Source organism: Orussus abietinus, unplaced genomic scaffold, assembly GCF_000612105.2.
Source record: "Orussus abietinus isolate OABI.00-Male unplaced genomic scaffold, Oabi_2.0 scaffold113, whole genome shotgun sequence".
Classification (NCBI taxonomy): domain Eukaryota; kingdom Metazoa; phylum Arthropoda; class Insecta; order Hymenoptera; family Orussidae; genus Orussus; species Orussus abietinus.
In genome coordinates this window covers 270,466-280,250 of record NW_019394853.1, presented here as the reverse complement: position 1 = coordinate 280,250, position 9,785 = coordinate 270,466, and the positions used below count along the sequence as shown (strand labels likewise).

At 40.5% G+C, this 9,785-nt stretch overlaps 2 long non-coding RNA genes across 2 annotated transcripts; both read left to right on the top strand.

The window, feature by feature from the left end:
• Positions 1–4,717: 4,717 nt before the first annotated feature.
• On the top strand, positions 4,718–5,715 carry LOC111674122. The gene is made up of 2 exons (XR_002762283.1): positions 4,718–5,128; positions 5,245–5,715. It is a non-coding gene; the product is annotated as an uncharacterized LOC111674122 (long non-coding RNA).
• A 132-nt stretch (positions 5,716–5,847) lies between these two features.
• On the top strand, positions 5,848–9,658 carry LOC105699147. The gene is made up of 5 exons (XR_001103994.1): positions 5,848–6,190; positions 6,699–6,847; positions 6,945–7,182; positions 9,226–9,344; positions 9,427–9,658. It is a non-coding gene; the product is annotated as an uncharacterized LOC105699147 (long non-coding RNA).
• The last annotated feature ends 127 nt before the right edge of the window (positions 9,659–9,785 follow it).

The window sequence follows — 9,785 nt, the reverse complement described above, 5'->3', positions numbered from 1 at the left end:
ATGGCGAAGTAAAAGTCGAGGACGACCCCGAGTTATATAAGATTGATAATACTCCGGCTTACAGATTCGCAAGTTTCTACGGAGAAAGAAATCATCCAAAGTTATTATGTCGCGCACGTCTGCGTCCCATCGTGGTCAGGTAATGGCCGAATGTCTGAAGTCACGGCGAATCTCGCCGGGACTTCGGACTCGGATAAACCTGGCTTACCTTCGCCGACAAAGAGGACTCGCGAGAGTGCGCTAAACAATGGCGAAAACATAAATTCTGCATCGCCTCCGCGTCGATGAGCGATCGGTGAAAGGGAACCAACTCCTTTGCATAGCTTTTTCCACCTTCAGGAAAGAATTCCATTAGCCGGTAAATGCGTTCCCCGGGGGACGGTTTCTTAACTTCCAATTTCTGGATTCCTCGCCATATTTTTAGGACTCCTCCAAGCAGGATTTCCCAATCCTTGGTAAGAGCAAGATATCGATTTCTAACTTTACGTTATCATATTACAATTTATGAATCCTTCTTCTTTTACTCCATTTGCATTCGAGGCTGCGTTCACGTCCCGCTTCTTCTCTCATCCTTGGAATTGTCTCCTGCGGAAAAATAAGAAAAAAAAGTAGAGCATTACCTTACATTTAGCTCTACTTTGAATCGAAGCCATCTAATTAAGCCAATTTTCGTTCCGCTACTCTTTTTAAGTCCTACCTTTCATTTTGTACGTTCTACTTAATCCTCTGCAACGCCACGCCATTTTGAAGTGATACTCGATATCCATATTTTTCATCTTATTTAATTTCTCCGAGAAAAATTGATGTAGCATTTCATTAATATCCCACGCCTTCGCAATTACGGGATTTGATTAAAAATTCTTAATATGTAAATCATAAATATAAAGCCCTATTACAGTCTACAATTAGTTTCGATTGGAATGCAAATTTTGTCTCGTTATTTTCAGAAGTCCTTCCAGGGTGCTTGGATTCCTTAGGAAGGATTTTTCAACCCCTCGTGTTTCTTGTGGTTCCTTCAAGGACGTGGAGGGATCTTGATAAGAGCAAGTATCGATTTTTAATTTAACCCTCTGCCATTACGTTTCATAATTCTTTGTTTTGAGTTCGTTCGCCTTCAAGGCTCCATTCCGATTCGACCCTTGCGTAAAAAATCGAGAAGCGGCTTCTTTAAGGTTTCCGCATAATTAACGGAGGACACCGAATGCGCAATTTCCGCAAGGCGTCGGTGTTCCATTGAAGCGGGGAACGCGGGGAAAATTATGCGGAAGATCGGGCCAGAGGTGAAGCCGCCATTCTCGTCATTGACGGCACTTTGACGAGCGATAAGTTGTAAGAATCGTAGGCCGTAATGAAAGGATGAACCGAAGGCAAAAATCTCAAGTTTCTATCGTACGCGACGGGATGGATTGCGTAACGTCATTGCGTAACGTGTAATGCAATTTTATCACATCCGAAGAGGGCTCGCCGAAGGGGACGGCCGTCAGGGCCATTTTTTACATTTCACCGCGTAAAAACATTATTTTCATAACGAGTATTAACCTGGTAACATCGTCATTAGACTGATCATCCACGAAATGTGTACAAGTGTTGGTAGGATACATTGCAAATGTAGATTACTGTATTCTAATTATTTTCTCACGTGCGGCCGTTACTTTGCGTCCCAAATTGAACTTTAATCCCCTCGGTAATTGTTACTTACAAAGACTCGAATCGTTAAAGGAATCTCATTAACATCCCTGATTTCGACCTCAACAACCGTGATGTACATTATTCATGAGAGCTTTTTTTGGAGTTACATCGTCATCATTCTGAAAACTTTCCTTCCGGAATGACAATTACATGTTCCTTCGGTCATTCTTCAAAAACTCATTTTAATCGCCTTGCGAGGATAATTCCAGTCCCTGGAGATTGTAGTTCTCTCAAAATCGCTCGAAATCTGGTTCGCTGATTTTTTTTTCCTTTTTTTTTCTTTCCCTGGTACTACCAATTGCGTAATGAGCCGCACGGGAGTAATGACGCGTCATTACGCGGGTTTTATCCGCCCTAGCGGATTTCGCAAGGGTGTTGTAAAAGGCAAAGAGTACAGTGAACTCTTTTAACGAGGAGAGAGATTCCAGTTGTTATCGGAGTTGTAATGGAAGTGCAGGTGATCGGTAGAGACCAATGGATTTAGATATTCTTTGTCCCAAAGAAATTTTTTCTAAATACAAAGAATTAGACTCAAATAAAATTCTTATAATTCTGAAGAAACGTTGCATTCAATTTATCCCAGTTTATTCGAGTCCATGAATTATTCTTTGAATTTACAGAAATGTTCCTCTGGTATTATTCGAAAATATTAATACTATTCTATAATATTAAATATTTCTTCGGTTCAGTGACGTTATTTTCTCCGTTTGGGTATGATTATTTACCGCGAATCGATCTGCAAGAGGAAGAACTGAATTATTCACAGGAAAGATAGAGTCGTAAGGATTCCAGCTATTGGATTATTTATAACATGCGACATCAATTTTTTATGATTTATGAAATGCCTATGAGATATGTCGGCATCACGCTCGGTTTATCTGCATGCATTTATTCGAGCAGTTGCATATGTGCCCATAATTATGAAAGTGGTCTAAGTCAAAATTATAAAAAAAATGAGTTTATCAGTTATTTCACGCCATATTATTTCAAACGAAATTACTTTAATGTAATTTTGAAACAAAAGATATATGACTTAGACCACTTTCATAATTATGGGCACATATCTCGAGTGTTCTTCGTTTGTGCACTTACTCTCTGGTTTCGGAATTTCTTTTTGCAACCGCCGACACTTTTTGTTGTATACGAGCGGTTTTTGTTGCTCTTCTTCGCGTGGTAACGATTCCAAAGATGGCGAGACCGGTTCGAGATTACCCGTTACGACTGCACCTCGTGATTATGAAAGCATAGTAATATAAGAAAATTGGCTTAACAATTGCGCCGCTCCGAGAAGCATTCCATTGTTGCTCTGGTGTTTGTAATTTCCCTTACCTCGGCAATCTTGTTAACGAACCGTTAACGGGATTGACCGACTCCGACAGTTTCGTTAGAACTTGTTTCCAAACGGCCATTTTCCAGGACGTGTTTCTTAATATGCTTTCGGACATAATTGGGATATTTCACATGTTCATACGCAGTCCAGATTTCTTTACTAAAATGAGAAATATGGAAGGTTAATAGGTTAGGTCACGTGGCTTTATATGGAACGACGCGGTTTACTTAGGTTAGAATAATTCCGTAAATATTTATCAAATCGATATACGGAATTTTGTCGTTAACTATCCAGTGCTTTTTAATGCACCGCAACATTTGGAAAGAAATACTTCATTCGATTTTCTAACGGCATGTTCTATCGTATTTGGTGAAAATAATTCATTTAAGCTGTTTCTTTGGGAGAAAGCGATTTCTGCAATTTTTGTCATTAATCGGGGAATGATAAATGTATTTGGCTAAGTTTTTGTACACCAAGTGCTTTTTTTTTAGGCATGCGGTTTACTTAGGTTAGGACGTGGCGCGCAAAAATGGTGAGAGTGAGACTCGAACTTCATCGAATTAGAAGTTTCCATTAGCGGTCTCCTGCACTCTCGAAGGCTCGAGAGAATGACCGTGACTGAATTTTCTCATGACAGGTAATGAACTCAATAGTAAGTAATGGCCGGGAGGGTCGGGAGAGTCGAGCAATGGCCGTAGTGTCGCATGACGCCTAACGCGACTAACTCTAAAGTCTACTAACGGTACAAATGCAAGTGCAGGTGCATTTGCATCCGAACGCTGTGGCCTGCATCCTCGATAATGTTTTCGTTTACGGGACACCCGGTTGCATAATTAAATATCTGTCACCTCTGCATCACGCCTTTCGATGGCATAGAGCGATTAGAAATTCTCAATAATGGCGCACGAATAATAAATACCGGTAAATAATTAACGAACACGGGCCAGAATTCATGAATTTGTGGCCATCTTGGAAATTCAAAAGGTCGCCGGCTGAGTGGGCGATCTACTTGATGGCTCACTTATGTCTTTCACATTTACTGAAGGATATATGTATATATCCTCTGGTTAAATATATATCTGTCTTTTATATCCAGAGATTCATTTCGAATTCGTATTTACGTACAGTATTGTCAGGCAATTCGAAGAGTACCGGCTTTCGAAAGTCGCGCCGCGGCGGCCATCTTGGAAATTCAAAAGGTCGCCGGCCGAGCCGCGCGACTGCGTGGGCGACCCACCTCGTGGCTCACCTATTCTTTCTGCATTTACTAACGGATATATATCTGTATTTTATATACAAAGATTCACTCCGAATTCGTATTTACGTATAGTATTGTCAGGGAGGATGAAGAATTCCGGCTTTCGAAAGTCGCGCCGCGTCGGCCATCTTGGAAATTCAAAAGGTCGCCGGCCGAGCCGCGCGGCTGCGTGCGACCTACCTCGTGGCTCACCTATTCTTTTCGAATTTACTAGTGGATATATATCTGGATTATTCCGAATATCAGTGAAATTTGGAGCTTGATCTAGAAACGACAAATTTGTGGAATCAGGTGAGCAGAGTAAAGAACTCTGGTTATTATTTCGTTGTCGCAAACTATGAGAACCGTGACACTCTTCGCGGTGTATGTTAATGTCTTTCCGGTGTCTCGGTGGTTAGTCGTGCTTTCAGTCATTTCCTTTTCTCGTAATACCGATAAAAAGTAACAGTACCGCGGTGCAGTTGGTGCGTCGTAAAAAACCGCAGAGGAATTTTACCGTATTTCAATTTTGACATCACTTGACGACCGGGAATACTTTTATACAAACGTTTTTACGTTAATGGAAGAAGTGGATAATTAATTCCGCGGTACCCGTTAGACGAGATTAAAGATTCTTAACAATATATCTCTACAATATTTCAGCAATATTGATATGTAATTAAAGCTACGCGATGATGATTAAAGCTCTCACGAACGAAAGGTAATTCCCTTAGATAATAGGTAATAGATCGGTATTCTCGCATAATCAGCTAACGCATAAACATTTTCTCACACGTCAGGTCGAGATTCTGCAGTAAATCAATCAGTTAGAAGTTTACGACAGTTTGGAAGGGCATGAAGTCGCCGCATGCGTATGTACAGTACCGCATATACATTACGAGTAAATTGCGACATATGCATATCAATATTACGTATTAGATCATTTCGCAAGATAAGACATATTTATTCGGGGTGTTTTGTTTCACAGCTGTCGGAGGCTCCTGGACACCCGGTATATTGTTGCAGAATTTTTCGGGACTTCCGACAGAGGGCGACATCTTCTCTCGCCTTTCTCGCTAGTGGCGAACCCTCCGTGCAGTTCGTATATAAGACAGATCAGGAGAATAGTTTAACGTGGTCCGATGCTTCTCAGGTAAGGTTAACGATCAGGCTCGTAACACGCATCATGAGTGGCGGCTTCTCTGCATGTGTTGTGTAAATACCCGTTAACAGGGGGGAAGTCCCCCCTTGATTAGCGGGCCCCACTCACACATCGCGAGGAGTCTCCTCTTCTCGCACCCTCCACAGCCACAGTTAATTGTGCTGCGTTTCTCCAAGTGGTGTTAAATGCACCGTCAATAACAGTTGATGCTGTGTTTGTTCTCTCCCTGAAATGTGTCTCTCGAAAGTTAGGGTTAATCGTATCACCATTCACTGTAGAAGCGACTTTGACTGCTTTTTTGATATTTTTGAAGAGCTCTTCCCAGAGTAACACGCCTCTTGGAGTCTCACAAAAATCCTTCTCGTAATTACTTTAAGTGGGTTAATTAATAAAAGAAATTGCGATGATAGAAAAATTATGAGATCATCTTCCGAATTAAAATGTCTAAATTCCTGAAATTAAATCCTGGAATGGAACTTTTAAATTGAGCATTATTTATCTTATGAATTTTATTAAATATCCAGGCAGTAATTAATTATTCCTACGAGTGGGATTACTTTATGCGGTCTAATCGTTACAGAGATGTGGCTCATAAATTGTATTCGGCTAGCTCGTTACTCTCATTAAATTTTTCTGCCATTAAGTGAAATTGCAGTTCCTCTTAGAAAGGTGCATCAAATTACTTGGCTCTGAAACGAGCGACCGAGAAAATGCCAAAGCAGTGAGACGCAATGATAATGTCGAGAATTACCCGAGAAGTGCAATGGAAAAAGTACGTTCTTTTTTATTTTTTACTCCATCGTATGCATTGAATTTTTTGTTAGACTGTTTAAGCGTTCCACGAGCCTTCATAAAAGTCTCTGTTGCTTGTTTGAATCATCATCCAGGGGTTACAGGCCAATTATTCAGTGAATTAATTATGAAACGCGGTAATGTAAATAATATGTTAATGGATGAAAACGACAGTATACGGGAATCGAGTCAGGATAAAATAATCGTGTCAAGTCAATATCATACAATCGCATTATTTCGACTTCGTCGCTCAACGATATCACGTGGAAATATTTTCCATAATCCGTTCGGTTATTTCGCGTCTAAAATGTTAATTATGCGTATACGTAACGAGCAATGACAGTCAGGTGATCGAGTAATTAAAGCAAAGGTGGCTTGCATCCAGTGACTTTAATTATTGACCTGCTTGATAATGCAGTCATTGCGAGAAAAAATAGATTATCGGTCTTTAAATTCCAGGTACTTCATCGGGCACTTTTTTTTTTCAGGTGTGTATGAAATAAGTGCATAATGCACTGTACGGTGCATCCACCTCGGGAAGAACAGCGCACCAGTATTAATTGCACCATTTCCCATTTACCGTTCGATCGTGAACTCGTAGATTAGAATTCTGTCTACTCCCCTTCTTCTGTACACAGTAAGTAGTGCGACCGACAATTGCCCAGTCAAAACATTAATCCTATCTAAGCATGACTGATAACAGCTCAAAAAATCACGCTTCTCGATATTTTCAGATCGAGCGGTGTCGAAGTGCAAATTAGCCTGCACTTTTGGCCAGTCGTGACTTTTCAATCACTCATCGAGTACGAGGTCAGGATTTTGGATTCGCTTGTCAATTCTGATACCATATAACAGATAAGGAGGCTGATGCGTGCAGAAAAGTGCACTTCCAATCTTGGCGAACTTCAAAGATCAGAGTCTCAAGTCGGCAACACTAGCACACGTTAAAAAGATCCATTAAATTCACACACCGTTAGTACACAAAGTCGTGCCGAAAAGGAATGACGTAATTTTAAATAATATAACATCACGTCGTTATTTTCCGAAATCCTCCTATATTTAAATCACACGTTAGAAATTTACCCCACGTGTTCGTAAAACATATACCAAGGGTGTTGTAAAGCTCCAATAATTTGTTAACGTTGTGGCGATAAATCGTAGCGATTTCCAACCTGTGTAGTTAAATCGTGTTTATTTACACGTTATTCCCTTGACAAGATTTATCGCAACAATTTGTCGTTACGTTCGTAGCAACCTTTACTGACTGGCCCACTAACCGAGCGGCGACCTACATATTCGCGAATGTATGTACGTAAAGTATGTATATACATGCACATACTTCCGATATACGTTGGAGAATGCGTTTCTCGAGACGGAATCGGTGGGAGGCCGAAATTTACTCTTCAAACATACATCGTATTAGCGTCTTCACCTTCCCGCGCAAATTTAAATCCTCTCGCGCATGCGTTCTACGTATAAGTTCGCGCATGCGCTGTTAGTATAAGTTCGCGCAGGTGAAAAACCAGAAGGAGCGACTGCATGCCTGGAGAACATCAGGGCCAACTACTCTTAGGGTTGAACGACCGTCCGTGGATTGCGGATTTATTTCCGAGAGCTTAGGCACGTTACCGTGAACGTTTCTTTACGGAAGAAACGGTAGAAGGAAGTATTTAACGGGTTTAAGGCGTTACGAAAGTGTCATACATGTATGTGTACCAAAGTCAAGTATTTGTAAAATTTTCCTCAAAACTGGGTGCAAAGAATAATCTGAAACCTTACCACGTGATTACAGACGCCTTAATAAATTTTAAACCCATTTTTCGAAAAAAGAGAAAAAATCATTTCTCTTCCGGGATAAATAAAAAACAAAACATTTGTTATTTCCAAAGCTGAAATTTCCCGGGTTTTAACATCTTCATTAAGGTTTCCATAATCACGTGTTAACGTTTTTCACCCGTAATCATCGTATCATAAATCTTCACTTTATTTACTTGCACTTCACTGACGTAGGTAATTGCGATTAATAACGGTCGGTAAGAAAAAAAAACGAAAAATGTGAATCCGTTGTGTGAAGAGAGACATTTACGTTTTTATAGATACATTTGTGACGTCACTTAAGGATGATGGATAAAATGGCTCGATTTTTATTTAATGGGGAGAGAAGGGCGCAATTTTGTATCTTCGAGAGAATATCTCTAAGGTTTGGATGCATTGCTCTTTCGGTTAATTATCGAGAGAGTTGGGGTCGTCCTACCTTTCCAGGTTGTAAAAATTCTTAATCTAGGCACAGCGGCGTTACCGATTAACTCGCAATCTAGTCGCGCCTATTTCCTGTGAAAAATCGACGGCTTGCGATTAGGTCGGGTGCAGATCGATGGCGAAAAGGAACCCGACGTGTGTCGTTCTATACGACCGACAAATAGAGCGGGAAATTGTAGAGCCGGCAATGGAGAAAATCGGTTGCGTGGTCTAAGCTACAACGGTGAAATTCCCCATTTTGGAACCGCCGACGGAATTCCGTACAGGACGATTCCTCCGTTATAAAAAAATATCTATATTTTTTTACCCACCTTATTTGCACGGTTTACAAATATTTCGAGTTTTTGGTACACATATGCGCCGACGGAATTCCGTACAGAAAGATTCCTCGGGAAATTTTCACGATTCCACGGATAGAAAAATTAATTGCACTCACGGATGCAAGCCCCAGAGTAATATCGGCAAATTTTATTGCTTAGATATTTTTTTACTCCCCTTATTTGTACGTTTTATAAATATTTCGAGTTTTTGGTACACATATGCGCCGACGGAATTCCGTACAGGACGATTCCTCGGTGAATTTTCACGATTCCACGCATAGAAAAATGAATTGCACTCACGGATGCAAGCCCCAGAGTAATATTGGCAAATTCTAATGCTTAGAAATTTTTTTATCCCGTTTTACAAATATTTCCAGTTTTTTGTACACATATGTGGGACTTTCGTAACACCTTTAAATCTGTTTCTTCTTTCTAGGGGTAAACGTGGAGCTTAAGGGGGACATTGTCATAGAAGCCGTCCTAGAATTTGCGTAAGAGGAACTTCCACGGCAATATGGAGAGCAACTAAACAATTGTACGTGCAACTAGCAATTTGTACGTTTGACAAATATTTCGAGTTTTTGGTACACATATGTGGGACTTTCGCAACACCTTTAAATCTGTTTCTTCTTTCTAGGGGTAAACGTGGAGCTTAAGGGGGACATTGTCACAGAAGCCGTCCTAGAATTTGCGTAAGAGGAACTTCCACGGCAATATGGAGAGCAACTAGACAATACCTGCTCGTTACACCTGCGATTCTCTGTAGTATCCGGTATATGTAGTTACGTAGCAAGCCGTTCAGGAAAGGAAATGCGAAACTGGTCTCCTGTCTCGATAGACTGCATCGTTGGTTTAGGTTTATTCACCTGCAGCCGGACTACTTTCTGGATATTCCACTTTTTTCAAAGGGTTTCCCCATTAAGGAATTACGAAACTGTCATGTATATATATATATTTTCTTTTAGGTTTTTTGATATAATAAAATATAATATATAA